We start from the raw sequence: 15,800 nt of genomic DNA, 5'->3' as shown, positions 1-15,800 counted from the left end.
GTTACAATTTTCAAGACCTGTGGTAATTTATTTCACAAGTTTTTTTTTAATGTTTCCTTGAGATTTACCTCTGATTTACAGCTACATTAAACTCTGCTTATCAAAATACTTTTGATATTATAGTAGGAATGATTTGAAACTAGCATTTTACAGAGATTCACTTGTACAGAAAACTGTTTCGATATGATGCATTTATATAAAATGTACATTTTTTCAGCTGATTAAAGAACCAAATATAAATTGTATCATTTCATACTACTTTTACTTTCATTTGTAGCTGAGATTTCCTGTGTTAGCCAAGAAATACAAATGTAAGTAGAAGAAAAATATACAAGAGCAAATTCTCATATGTAAAAATGATAGTTTATATTTCCACTCGTAATTCTTCTGTCCAGATTAGTAGTCTCAATTAATCTCTTTCTTTTTTGAAAATATTCTGGAAAGTAGACCTTAAAGGTTCTTATCATAAGATAAAACCGTTTCTTAACTATGTATGGTGATAGCTGTTAACTAGACTTATTGAAGAGATCATTTTGCAATGTATACAAATATCAAATCATTACATGGCACAACTGAAACAAACATAATGTTATATGTCAATTATGCCTCAATAAAAAATTTAAAAAAATAAAGTAATAAAAAAATATCGTAAAGAAAGTCATTTTGAGATACACAGGAAAGTTACTCCAAAGGGATTAATCATCTCAAATTCTCTAACATTTAATTGTAAGTTTACTTTTGAAAATTATAGAAAGGAAGTTTTCTTATTCAGTTTGCCATTTTCATTTAACTCTTTTAAATATGCAGATTGTGATAGCTTACTTAAAACGGACTGATGTTTGATATCAAGAAGTTCTAATTCTTTATTCAGAAATAAATAAAGATTATTTCTGTTAAAATGCTTTCTTTAAAATTGCTTTCTGCAGGACAGAAATAATTCCTATTTAAGAATTCCTACATAAGAAAGAAATACTGAGAGTGATGTGAGGTGAGAACTCCACCAACCCAAAAAGGTCTCTCCCCTAGAATCTCCAGAAAGGAACACAGCCCTGCTAGTACCTTGGATTTAGCCCAGGAAAAGTCCAAGCTACAGAAAGTTTTTCTAGGTTTGACCAATGGGAAGCAGCAGATGCCTATAGGAGGGAACAAGAATGTTATCAACTTGCAAGTCAAGTTCAAAGTAATGCTTGAGGACAGCTTGAAGATGGCGGAAGAGTAAGACACGGAGATTGCCTTCCTCCCCACGGATACACCAGAAATACATCTACACGTGGAACAACTCCTACAGAACACCTACTGAAGGCTGGCAGAAGATCTCAGACCTCCCAAAAGGCAAGAAACTCCCCACGTACCTGGGTAAGGCAAAAGAAAAAACAGAGACAAAAGAATAAGGACGGCACCTGCACCAGTGGGAGGGAGCTGTGAAGGAGGAAAAGTTTCCACACACTAGGAAGCCCCTTCGCGGGCGGAGACTGCGGGAGGCGGAGGGGGGAGCTTCGGCACCGCGGAGGAGTGCACAGCGACGGGTGCGGAGGGCAAAGCGGGGAGATTCCCGCACAGAAGATTGGTGCCGACCGGCACTCACCAGCCCGAGAGGCTTGTCTGCTCACCCGCCGCCGGGGCGGGCAGGGCTGCGAGCTGAGGCTCGGGTTTCGGTCGGAGCGCAGGGAGAGGGCTGGGGTTGGCGGCTTGAACATAGCCTGAAGGGATTAGTGCACCACGGCTAGCCGGGAGGAAGTCCGGGGAAAAGTCTGCACCTGCCGAAGAGGCAAGAGACTTTTTCTTCCCTCTTTGTTTCCTGGTGAGCGAGGAGAGGGGTTTAAGAGAGCTGCTTAAAGGAACTCCAGAGACGGGCGTGAACTGCGGCTAAAAGCGCGAACCCCAAAGACGGGCGTGAGCCACAGCTAAAAGCGCGGACCCCAGAGACGGGCGGGAGACGCTAAGGCTGCTGCTGCTGCCACCAAGGGGCCTGTGTGCAAGCACAGGTCACTCTCCACACCCCTCTTCCGCGGAGTCTGTGCAGCCCGCCACTGCCAGGTTCCCGGGATCCAGGGACAACTTCCCCGGGAGAACGCACAGCGGGCCTCAGGCTGGAGCAACGTCATGCCGGCCTCTGCCGCCGCAGACCCGCCCCGCACGCAGTGCCCCTCCCTCCCCCCCCCACCCCCGGCCTGAGTGAGCCGGAGCCCCTGAATCAGCGGCTCCTTTAACCCCGTCCTGTCTGAGCAAAAAACAGACGCCCTCCAGCGACCTACACGCAGAGGCAGGGCCAAATCCAAAGCTGAGCTCCTGGGAGCTGTGAGAACAAAGAAGAGAAAGGGAAATCTCTCCCAGCAGTCTCAGAAGCAGTGGATTAAAGCTCCACAATCAACTTGATATACCCTGCATCTGTGGAATACCTGAATAGATAAGGAATGATCCCAAATTGAAGAGGTGGACTTTAGGAGCGAGATCTATGATTTTTTTCCCTTTTCCTCTTTTTGTGAATGGGTACGTGTATGCTTCTGTGTGAGGTCTTGTCTGTATAGTCTTGCTTCCGCCATTTGTCCTAGGGTTCTATCCGTCCATGGTTTTTTTAAAAAATTTTTTTTCTTAATAATTAATTTTAATTGTAATAACTTTACTATACTTTACCTTCGTTCTTTCTTTCTTTCTTTCTTTCTGTCCTTCCCTCCTTTAGACAACGAATCACCGCAAATTGAGGAGGTGGTCTCTGAGAGCAAGATTTATGATTTTTCCCCCTTAACCTCTTTTTGTGAAGGTGTATGTGTATGCTTCTGTGTAAGATTTTCTCTGTATAGCTTTGCTTCCAACATTTGTCCTAAGGTTCTTTCCATCCCTTTTTTTTTTTGTCAAAAATATTTTTTAATTCAATAACTATATTATACTTTATTTTATTTTTACTGTATCTTCTTTCTTTCTGTCTTTTTTCCTTCTTTCCCTCCTTCCTTCCTTCCTCCCTCCCTCCTTCCCTCCCTCCTTTATTTCCTTCTTTGCTTCTTTCTTCCTTCCTTCCTTTCCTCCTTTCATTCTTTCTTTCCTCATACTTCTACTAATTCTCTCTACATTTTCTCTCTTTTATTCTGAGCCGTGTGGATGAAAGACTCTTGGTGCTACAGCCAGGAGTCAGGGCTCTGCCTCTGAGATAGGAGAGCCAACTTCAGGTCACTGGTCAACAAGAGACCTCCCAGCTCCACATAATATTAAACGGCGGAAATCTCCCAGAGACCTCCATCTTAACACCAGCATCCAGCTTCACTCAACGACCAGCAAGCCACAGTGCTGGACAACCTATACCAAACAACTAGCAAAACAGGAACACAACCCCACCCATTAGCAGAGAGGCGGCCTAAAATCATAATAAGGCCACAGACACCCCAAAACACACCACCAGACGTGAACCTGCCCACTAGAGAGACAAGATCCAGCCTCATCCACCACAACACAGGCACTAGTCCCCTCCACCAGGAAGCCTACACAACCCACTGAAACAACCTTAGCCACTGGAGACAGACATCAAAAACAACAGGAACTACAAACCTGCAGCCTGCAAAAAGGAGACACCAAACACAGTAAGATAAGCAAAATGAGAAGACAGAAAAACACACAGCAGATGAAGGAGCAAGATAAAAATGCGCCAGACCTAACAAATGAAGAGGAAATAGGCAGTCTACCTGAAAAAGAATTCAGAATAATGATAGTAAGGATGATCCAAAATCTTGGAAATAGAATGGACAAAATGCAAGAAACAGTTAACAAGGACCTAGAAGAAATAAAGATGAAACAAGCAACGATGAACAATGCAATAAATGAAATTAAAAATACTCTAGAAGGGATCAATAGCAGAATAACTGAGGCAGAAGAACGGATAAGTGACCTGGAAGATAAAATAGTGGAAATAACAACTGCAGAGCAGAATAAAGAAAAAAGAATGAAAAGAACTGAGGACAGTCTCAGAGACCTCTGGGACAACATTAAACGCACCAACATTTGAATTATAGGGGTTCCAGAAGAAGAAGAGAAAAAGAAAGGGACTGAGAAAATATCTGAAGAGATTATAGTTGAAAACTTCCCTAATATGGGAAAGGAAATAGTTAATCAAGTCCAGGAAGCACAGAGAGTCCCATACAGGATAAATACAAGGAGAAATACGCCAAGACACATATTAATCAAACTGTCAAAAATTAAATACAAAGAAAGCATATTAAAAGCAGCAAGGGAAAAACAACAAATATAAGACAAGGGAATCCCCATAAGGTTAACAGCTGATGTCTCAGCAGAAACCCTACAAGCCAGAAGGGAGTGGCAGGACATACTGAAAGTGATGAAGGAGAAAAACCTGCAACCAAGACTACTCTACCCAGCAGGGATCTCATTCAGATTTGATGGAGAAATTAAAACCTTTGCAGACAAGCAAAAGCTGAGAGAGTTCAGCACCACCAAACCAGCTTTACAACAAATGCTAAAGGAATTTCTCTAGACAAGAAACACAAGAGAAGGAAAAGACCTATAATAATGAATCCAAAACAATTTAGAAAATGGGAACAGGAACATACATATCGATAAATACCTTAAATGTAAATGGACTAAATGCTCCCACCAAAAGACACAGATTGGCTGAATGGATACAAAAACAAGACCCTTATATATGCAGTCTACAAGAGACCCACTTCAGACCTAGAGACACATACAGACTGAAAATAAGGGGATGGAAAAAGATATTCCATGCAAATGGAAACCAAAAGAAAGCTGGAGTAGCAATTCTCATATCAGACAAAATAGACTTTAAAATAAGGACTATTACAAGAGACAAAGAAGGACACTACATAATGATCAAGGGATCGATCCAAGAAGAAGATATAACAATTGTAAATATTTATGCCCCCAACATAGGAGCACCTCAATACATAAGGCAAATACTAACAGCCATAAAAGGGGAGATCGACAGTAACACATTCATAGTAGGGGACTTTAACACCCCACTTTCACCCATGGACAGATCATCCAAAATGAAAATAAATAAGGAAACACAAGCTTTAAATGATACATTAAACAAGAGGGACTTAATTGATATTTATAGGACACTCCATCCAAAAACAACAGAATACACATTTTTCTCAAGTGCTCATGGAACATTCTCCAGGATAGATCATATCTTGGGTCACAAATCAAGCCTTGGTAAATTTAAGAAAATTGAAATTGTATCAAGTATCTTTTCTGACCACAACGCCATGAGACTAGATATCAATTACAGGAAAATATCTGTAAAAAATACAAACACATGGAGGCTAAACAATACACTACTTAATAATGAAGTGATCACTGAAGAAATCAAAGAGGAAATAAAAAAATACCTAGAAACAAATGATAGTGGAGACACAATGACGCAAAACCTATGGGATGCAGCAAAAGCATTTCTAAGGGGGAAGTTTATAGCAATACAAGCCCACCTTTAGAAGCAGGAAACATCTCGAATAAATAACCTAACCTTGCACCTCAAGCAATTAGAGAAAGAAGAAAAAAAACCCCAAAGCTAGCAGAAGGAAAGAAATCATAAAAATCAGATCAGAAATAAATGAAAAAGAAATGAAGGAAACAATAGCAAAGATCAATAAAACTAAAAGCTGGTTCTTTGAGAAGATAAACAAAATAGATAAACCAGTAGCCAGACTCATCAAGAAAAAAAGGGAGAAGACTCAAATCAATAGAATTAGAAATGAAAAAGGAGAAGTAACAACTGACACTGCAGAAATAAAAAAAATCATGAGAGATTACTACAAGCAACTCTATGCCAATAAAATGGACAATCTGGAAGAAATGGACAAATTCTTAGAAATGCACAACCTGCCAAGACTGAATCAGGAAGAAATAGAAAATATGAACAGACCAATCACAAGCACTGAAATTGAAACTGTGATTAAAAATCTTCCAACAAATAAAAGCCCAGGACCAGATGGCTTCACAGGTGAATTCTATCAAACGTTTAGAGAAGAGCTAACACCTATCCTTCTCAAACTCTTCCAAAATATAGCAGAGGGAGGAACACTCCCAAATTCTTTCTACAAGGCCACCATCGCCTTGATACCAAAACCAGACAAGGATGTCACAAAGAAAGAAAACTACAGGCCAATAGCACTGATGAACATAGATGCAAAAATCCTCAACAAAATACCAGCAAACAGAATCCAACAGCACATTCAAAGGATCATACACCATGATCAAGTGGGGTTTATTCCAGGAATGCAAGGATTCTTCAATATACACAAATCTATCAATGTGATAAACCATATTAACAAATTGAAGGAGAAAAACCATATGATCATCTCAATAGATGCAGAAAAAGCTTTCGACAAAATTCAACACCCATTTATGATAAAAACCCTGCAGATAGTAGGCATAGAGGGAACTTTCCTCAACATAATAAAGGCCATATATGACAAGCCCACAGCAAACATCATCTTCAATGGTGAAAAACTGAAAGCATTTCCACTAAGATCAGGAACAAGACAAGGATGCCCACTCTCACCACTCTTATTCAACATAGTTTTGGAAGTTTTAGCCACAGCAATCAGAGAAGAAAAGGAAATAAAAGGAATCCAAATTGGAAAAGAAGAAGTAAAGCTGTCACTGTTTGCAGATGACATGATACTATACATAGAGAATCCTAAAGATGCTACCAGAAAACTACTAGAGCTAATCAATGAATTTTGTGAAGTAGCAGTATACAAAATTAATGCACAGAAATCTCTGGCATTCCTATATACTAATGATGAAAAATCTGAAAGTGAAATCAAGAAAACACTCCCATTTACCATTGCAACAAAAAGAATAAAGTATCTAGGAATAAACCTACCTAAGGAGACGAAAGACCTGTATGCAGAAAATTATAAGACACTGATGAAAGAAATTAAATATGATACAAATAGATGGAGAGATATACCATGTTCTTGGATGGGAAGAATCAAAATTGTGAAAATGACTTTACTACCCAAAGCAATCTACAGATACAATACAATCCCTATCAAACTACCACTGGCATTTTTCACAGAACTAGAACACAAAATTTCGCCATTTGTATGGAAACACAAAAGACCCCGAATAGCCAAAGCAATCTTGAGAACGAAAAAAGGAGCTGGAGGAATCATGCTCCCTGACTTCAGACTATACTACAAAGCTACAGTAATCAAGACAGTATGGTACTGTCACAAAAACAGAAAGATAGATCAATGGAACAGGATAGAAAGTCCAGAGATAAACGCATGCACATATGGACACCTTATCTTTCATAAAGGTGGCAGGAATGTACACTGGAGAAATGACAGCCTCTTCAATAAATGGTGCTGGGAAAACTGGACAGGTACATGTAAAAGTATGAGATTAGATCACTCCCTAACACCATACACAAAAATAAGCTCAAAATGGATTAAAGACCTAAATGTAAGACCAGAAACTATCAAACTCTTAGAGGAAATCATAGGCAGAACACTCTATGACATAAATCACAGCAAGATCCTTTCTGACCCACTTCCTAGAGTAATGGAAATAAAAACAAAAATAAACAAAAGAGACCTAATGAAACTTCAAAGCTTTTGCATAGCAAAGGAAACCATAAACAAGACCAAAAGACAACCCTCAGAATGGGAGAAAATGTTTGCAAATGAAGAAACTGACAAAGGATTAATCTCCAAAATTTACACGCAGCTCATGCAGCTCAATAACAAAAAAACAAACAACCCAATCCAAAAATGGGCAGAAGACCTAAATAGACATTTCTCCAAAGAAGATATACAGAATGCCAACAAACACATGAAAGAATGCTCAACATCATTAATCATTAGAGAAATGCAAATCAAAACTACAATGAGATATCATCTCACACCAGTCAGAATGGCCATCATCAAAAAATCTAGAAACAATAAATGCTGGAGAGGGTGTGGGGAAAAGGGAACACTCTTGCACTGCTGGTGGGAATGTGAATTGGTTCAGCCACTATGGAGAACAGTATGGAGGTTCCTTAAAAAACTACAAATAGAATTACCATATGACCTAGCAATCCCACTACTGGGCATATACCCTGAGAAAACCAAAATTCAAAAAGAGTCATGTACCAAAATGTTCATTGCAGCTCTATTTACAATAGCCTGGAGATGGAAACAACCTAAGTGTCCATCATTGGATGAATGGATAAAGAAGATGTGGCACATATATACAGTGGAATATTACTCAGCCTTAAAAAGAAATGAAATTGAGTTATTTGTAATGAGATGGATAGACCTAGAGTCTGTCATACTGAGTGAAGTAAGTCAGAAAGAAAAAGACAAATACCGTATGCTAACACATATATATGGAATTTAAGGAAAAAAAGGATGTCACGAAGAACCTAGGGGTGGGACGGGAATAGAGACGCAGACCTACTGGAGAACGGACTTGAGGATATGGGGAGGGGGAAGGGTGAGCTTTGACAGGACGAGAGAGAGTCATGGACATACACACACTAACAAACGTAATAAGGTAGATAGCTAGTGGGAAGCAGCCGCATGGCACAGGGATATTAGCTCAGTGCTTTGTGACAGCCTGGAGGGGTGGGACAGGGAGAGTGGGAGGGAGGGAGACGCAAGAGGGAGGACATATGGGAACATATGTATATATATAACTGATTCACTTTGTTATAGAGCAGAAACTAACACACCATTGTAAAGCAATTGTACCCCAATAAAGATGTTAAAAAAAAAAAAGAAATACTATATAAAATGTCTAACTTTCTTTGAATGCACGTGTGTAGATAACTTTAAATGGCATTATATATTAAAGTATTTTCTTTAAAAATATTTTAAATATGAAATGATTTGACACATTGAACAAAGATTCAATGTGACAGACAATACAATAACTTAACCTGCTTTGTCTCACATTACATACTGAAAGATTTTGGTTACAAGCTTACTTTAGCAGACTGTGATATATCCTGCTAGAGTAGAATATGTAAAAATAAGCAGAATTTGGAAGAGCAAGTTCAGATCTGGATCCTCACATAGAATGAATGTAATCACATGCATTATATTTACTACTTCAGAGGATTAGTCCTCTGTTTATAAAATGATAACTATACTGTCTCTACTAGCTCACATGGTTACCAGAAAAGATAAAATAATTAATGCATGCCAAGATGCTTTGCAAGTTGAGAATTAACATAAATATGAGGTGGTGTTGTTTCTGATGTATATTCACCAAAAACATAACAAAAAAGTGGGTTCCAGTTTAAACCTAAATGTACAGCTGATTTCTAATGCCTTCATAGGGTCAAGTTTTCTGACTTATTCCCAGTTGATGCTGAAGTATCCTAGGACCAGGAATCCACCCATTGAAAGAATTGAAAGGAAAAATAGACACTTCTACAACAATAGTTGGAAACATCAATACATGACTTTCAATAATGGATAGAACATCTAGACAGAAGATCTATAAAGAAATTAAGGTCTTAAACAATATTATAGATGAACTAGACCTAACAAACATATATAAATTCCTCTGGCCAACAACAGCAGAATACACATTCTTTATAAATGTACATGGAGTATTCTCGAGGATACACCATACATTAAGCCACAATATGTCTCAATAAATTTAAAAAGGTTAAAACCATACAAAGTGCTTTCTAAGATCACAATGGAATGAATCTAGTAATCAACAGAAGAAAACCTAGAAAATAAACAAATATGTGGAAATTAAACAGCACACTGTTAAACAATGAATGGGTCAAAGAAGAAATGACACAGGAAATTAGAAAATACATAGAGACAAATGAAAACACAGCATACCAAAACTTAAGAGATACAGTGAAGGCAATATTCCATGGGAAATTTAGAGCTGTAAATGCTTACATTAAAAAAAGAAAAACATCAAATCAATAATCTAATTTTACATCTTGAGGAACTAGAAAAAGAAGAGCCAACTAAATTGAAAGCCAGGAGAAGGAAAAAAAATTATAAAGATTATAGAGAAACTACAGAGACAATAGAAGAAAAATGTTGAGAGAATCAATTATACCAAAAAGTGGTTCTTTAAAAAGATCAACAGAATTGACATACCTTTAGCTAATCTGATAAAGAAAAAAAGAAAGATGAAAATAACTGAAAACAAATGAAAGTGGGGATTTTACTATCAAACTTATAGAAATAAAGAGAATTAGAGGAAAATTATGTAATTATTAAATGACCTAGATAAATTGGATACATTTCTAGAAATACAGAAGCTCAAGAAGAAATAGAAAATCTCAGCACCTGATAACAACTAAACAAGTAAAAAAGGTAATCAAATACTTCAAACCAAAGAAAAGTCCAGGAACAGATGTCTTCACTGGAAGACAAAAACTTAAAGATAAATGAAAAACAATCCTTCTAAAACTCATTAAAAAATGAAAAGGAAGGAACACTTCCTAACTCATTCTTTGAGGTCAGCATTACCCTAATATCAAGACACATAAATCACAAGAAAAGAAAATTACAGACTAGAATCCTTTATGAATATAGATGTAAATATCCTCAACAAAATATGTCAAAATAAACAGCATATGAAAAGGGTTATGCATCATAGCCAAGTGCAATTTATCCCAGGAATGCAAGGGTAATTCAAGACAAGAACATAATCCGTATAATACACCACATAGATAGAATGAAGGGAAAATACACATGATCATCTAAATTAAGGGAGAAAAGGCGTTTGATAAAATCCAACACCATTTCATGATGAAAACACAGAAGACTGGGAATAGAAGAGAACTTCTTAAACATGATAGAAGACATTAATGAAAAACACACAGGTAACATTATGCTCAATTTTGAAAGAATAAAAGTTTTCGCTAAATCTGGAACAAGAGTAAACTGCCCACTTCCACCTCTGCTGTTCAACCTTGTACTGAAAGTTCAGCCAGAACAATTCAGCAAGAAAATGAAGTAAAAATTATCTAAACAGGAAAGATATAAGTAAAACTATATCTACTCACAAATGACATGATTCTACATACAGAACGTCCTAAAGAATCCACAAGGAAGATACTAGAACTAATAAAATAATTAAAGTTGCAAAGTACAAGATCAACATACAAATTTGAATGTACCCACAGTAAATAAAATTGAAAAGCATATAAGTAGACAATTACATTCACAATAGCGTCCAAAGATTAACAAGAGGAAGATTAAATTTAATGAAGGAGATTTAAGGCTTGTGTAAAGAAAATTAACAAACATTACTGAAAAAATTTTAAGAATTAAATCAGTTAGATGGTGAAAAAGGAGGTTGTAGCCCTCAAACTTCCATAGAAAACCAAAATTAACAAACACTTATTGATGAGAATACCTTTATAGGAGCCTGGGAGTCTAGCTGAGAGGTTCCAGTTCCTCAGTGGAGAAAAATATGAGAATAGATTCATTGAAGAAGGTAAGAATAGTTTTTCCTTACATGGGTCACCCTTCCTCCAAAGCAGCACAATTCACTGCCAAGAGTTACCTCACAGTCTGTGATCTCTCCATAGGATAAAGTGATAGAAAAGTGAGATCTCAACTTCCCCAGCCTTTTGGGATATGGCCCAAGAGGTCCACTTCTCATCCCAAGCTGAACACTGAGTGGATCAGCACAAATGAATAGTCTGGGGAGAGATAAGATTAGGGAAAATGGAGGTCACCACAACTGGTGCATGGAACTCAATAACCAACTACAGATCTTACTAACTGGTTCAGGGATTCCACCGAGAAATCTGGCTAGGACCCCAAAGGATACCTCAACTGCAGAAGCACCCACCTAGCTGATGGGCTCCCCCAACACTTGGTAATAAGAGAACTGAAGGCTGGAAAAATCTTATTGTTATAGGTTGAATTGTGTCCCTTCCAAAATTCATATGTAAAAGTCCAAATTTCCAGTACCTCAGAATATGAATTTACTTGGAAATAACGGCCATTGCAAATGTAACTAGTTAGGCTAAGATGAGTTTACACTGGAGTAGGGTGAGTCCCTGTTCCAATATGACTGGTGCTGAAATAAAAAGGAATTTGGATGCAAACAAATATGCAGGGAAACACCATGCCAACATGAAGACAAAGGTTAGAGTGATGTTTCTCCAAGCCAAGAATCACCAAACATTTCTAGCAATCAACCAGAAGCTAAGAGAGAGGCACTGAACTGATCCTTCCTCACAGCCCGCAGAGGGGAAAAATCTCACTGACACCTTGATCTTGGAATTATAACTTCCAAATCTATGAATCGATAAATTTGAGTTGGTTAAGCCACCCAGCAAACTAATGCAACTGTAAACCAACAAGATGTAACCGATAAACATAACATACACCACCCAATTACAACAGGATACACATTCTTCTCAAGTACACAAGAAACATTCTTCAGGACAGACCATATATTAGGACACAACATAATACTCAATAGATTTTAAAAGCTAGAGGATAGACATCAATAACAAAGATATTTGAAAAATTAATAAATATGTGAAAATTAAGAAATACACTCTTAAAAATCAACACTTAAAGTACAAAGGGGAAAAAAAAATGACCATCTCAGTTAATGCAGAAAAATCATTTGGCCCAATCTAATGTGTTTTCATGACAAATAACATTCAGAAAACTAAGACGGACTGATTAAATTAATTTATGAGAAACTCTCCACAACACTGTAAATTATAAGTTACACAACATAGTGAATGTGTAAAATGATACTGAATGTTCACTCGGAAATGGTCACTTTTATGTTATATGTTATCAATTTTTTAAAAAAAGATGAGATAAAAGCAAATATCATATGATATCACTTTTATGAGGAATCTAAAAAAATGTTTCAAATTAACTTATTTAAAAAACAGACATAGATTGACAAACATGGAAAACAAACTTATGCAAAGGGAAAGGGGGTGGAGAGGGAGGGATAAATAAGGAGTTTGGAATTAAAAAATACACACTATTATATATAAAATAGATAAACAACAAAGAACTACTGTACATCCTAGGGAAATATTTCAATATCTTGTAATAACCTATAATGGAAAAGAATCTGAGAAAGAATATATATGTATAACTGAATCACTTTTCTATACACCTGAAACTAACACAACATTGTAAATCAATTGTACTTCAATAAAAAATGATGAGATGAAAATTTACATTTTTTGCTTATCTATATCCTGAAATTGGTAAAGTTCATAAGTATTGCAGAAGTTCAATGTTAACCAAACTTACAAATATAGTATAGATGACTCAAAGTGTTGGAGACTTCTGATACAGCTCCTCTTCATTAGTACTCTTATCATGCATGTTTCCTGACAACACTTATTTGATCTTTTCATTTTCATAAATGACTTTTCTGGGTCAGAGTTCTTTAGAGTACTCATTCGCTTACATCATATATATATATATATATATATATATATATTCTTTGATCTATTTATCATCTATTATTTTTGTTGACTTACAATAGAAAGGTCACATTTCCTCTGGGGTGATATATTTGAAATATACAATTTTATGTCTTTGGTAATCAGATACCAAACACATTGAACTGGAAATTTTAGGTCTTAATATATCATATTAATTGCACAGATTTAGGGATTTACTAGAGGTAACAATGTTTATATCCAAATTAGTAAAAACTGATGAGATGCTGGAAACTTCTGGCAAAAAATCTATTCAAGTTTTATTATATAAGGACAGTCACCAATAGGTGAGCATCCCTCTACCTTTCCTATTTGTTTCATTTGTTTTACTGTTTTTCCTAATGATTCTTTTTCTGTGTTATATTATGTTGTTATATTGATGGATGATAACAAATCTGGAAGAAAATGGGAAGACACTTAAATGATACAGTTTTAATGACACTAAGATTGTTAAAGTGTCCTCCCCATACTTAGATTTTATAAGAGATATAAATTGCTTCCAGGATAGTGGTAGATAACAAATTGGTCCTTGCCATCTCTATGCTATATCTAGGATGCCACATTTGTGATTAGCATCCCAGTTAATTACCATAGAAACTTACATATATTTTTCTTTGTTTTGTTTTCTTTTCTTCTGGGGAATGTATAAAGTAATAAATTATGATAATGTAGATGCATTAAATAAAATAATTTCAGAGGGGATTTTTGATGTTGTGTAAATCTATACATGGTGTACTTTTGGAAGTGTGTAAGAAAATATGATTTTACTAATGAGAGAATTTGGAAAATTATATATAATTTGCTCCTTAAATATTTATGAGAATTATTTTAATAATATATTTTATTTATACATTACTTAGGGAATGGTAATAAACATTGAAATGCAGATTATAAATTGTCTAATAAAAGGAGGAAATATAAAAATACAAAGTATATCTACACTTCACACTTTTAAGTACAAATGGGATATTTAGTTGACTTTTTTCTCCTTATATGTCAAAATGTTTAGCATTTCAGATGTCTTAGGAATAAATCTTATGAGGTATTAAACAATTATTGAATTAAAATGTTCATTCCTGCACACAACAAATTATTTCAGTAAACAAAAGTAGCATTTCATGAATGACAACTTATGTCAAGTACAAATGTCCTGAAGTAATTGATGGGTTTCATGTGAACAAACACTTTACCCACCTGGTGATTAGTTTTTTATGCTATTAGTATTTTGCTTATGGGGTTTAAAAGATAATGCCTTTGAACAAACTATGTCTCTTCAATATCATCATTAGAGTAATGTATTCAAGAACAATAAGTCTCATATACTACATGAACGAACAATATGAGAAAGTATGCACACATACACATAAATATGCTTAGCACCATCACAGTATTCACAGTGGATTTTTTTTTCTTTTTGATGCTCAAGATTGAGCCATCTACCCCACTTCTAAATTCCACTATGTCGCAGCTATAATATTCATTTGCTCCATCTTCATTAACTTCTTCCCTAAGCCTTATAACATGTTCAAAAACTTTATAAAACTCATGACTTAATGAGATATATACAAACACAAACAAGCAAATTTTGCCACTTTATCTCCCTCTAAGACTTATAGACATTTTCTCTATTTCTTCACCTCCTGGGCCCATCTGAATCTAGGAACACATTCTTTTAGGTAGTCATTGTCATTGCTTGTAAAGGTTAGAACTGAGATGTAGGATTGAACACACACACACAAAACTGAAATTTTCTGAAGTAAATCTATCCTACCTAGGAATCCATCCAACTACCTATCCACATACTTATAGTGACAGAGATTTGAGATTTTTCCTGGACTGGAATGGGTAGTGGAAAGAGAAAGTTACCTTTTCTAAAAAATTAAATAAAGGTTTAAGATATACTACTGTTGGTGAAAATAATAATACTCAATCTTTTTCAAATTGTTTATGGACAAGAAAGGATTTTTTTCAATTATCACAAACCATTTCTTTTGTAAAATATAATAAAAATTAATTGAAAAATAAAAACAAAATGAAAGAATACAAACTCTTGTTATATTATTGTCAACAGATATAAAATTATCATCTTAAATTGTTATCAAAGCATAAAAATTCTACTCTCAATTTCAGTACTTATGTCTTTAACTAATAGCATGAGTTCACAAACCATTGCTCTATAATAGCACTGTTCAGAAAACACTTTTTTTCTCACATGTGGCTGTTCATTGTAATGCATCAGAACTAGAAAGAAATATTGTTGTCTAGATTCCATGACTCAGAGACATCAATATCTCAGTTACAATAATTTATATCACAATTGGATGCAAGACCATAAAGACATAGAAGAGTTGAACAAGCTACAAGCCAA

This window comes from Monodon monoceros, unplaced genomic scaffold (assembly GCF_005190385.1).
Source record: "Monodon monoceros isolate NGI ecotype Baffin Bay Population unplaced genomic scaffold, NGI_Narwhal_1 Super_Scaffold_8, whole genome shotgun sequence".
In the NCBI taxonomy this organism is placed as follows: domain Eukaryota; kingdom Metazoa; phylum Chordata; class Mammalia; order Artiodactyla; family Monodontidae; genus Monodon; species Monodon monoceros.
The sequence above is the reverse complement of the archived record's forward strand: the minus strand, read 5'-3'. Positions refer to the sequence as shown.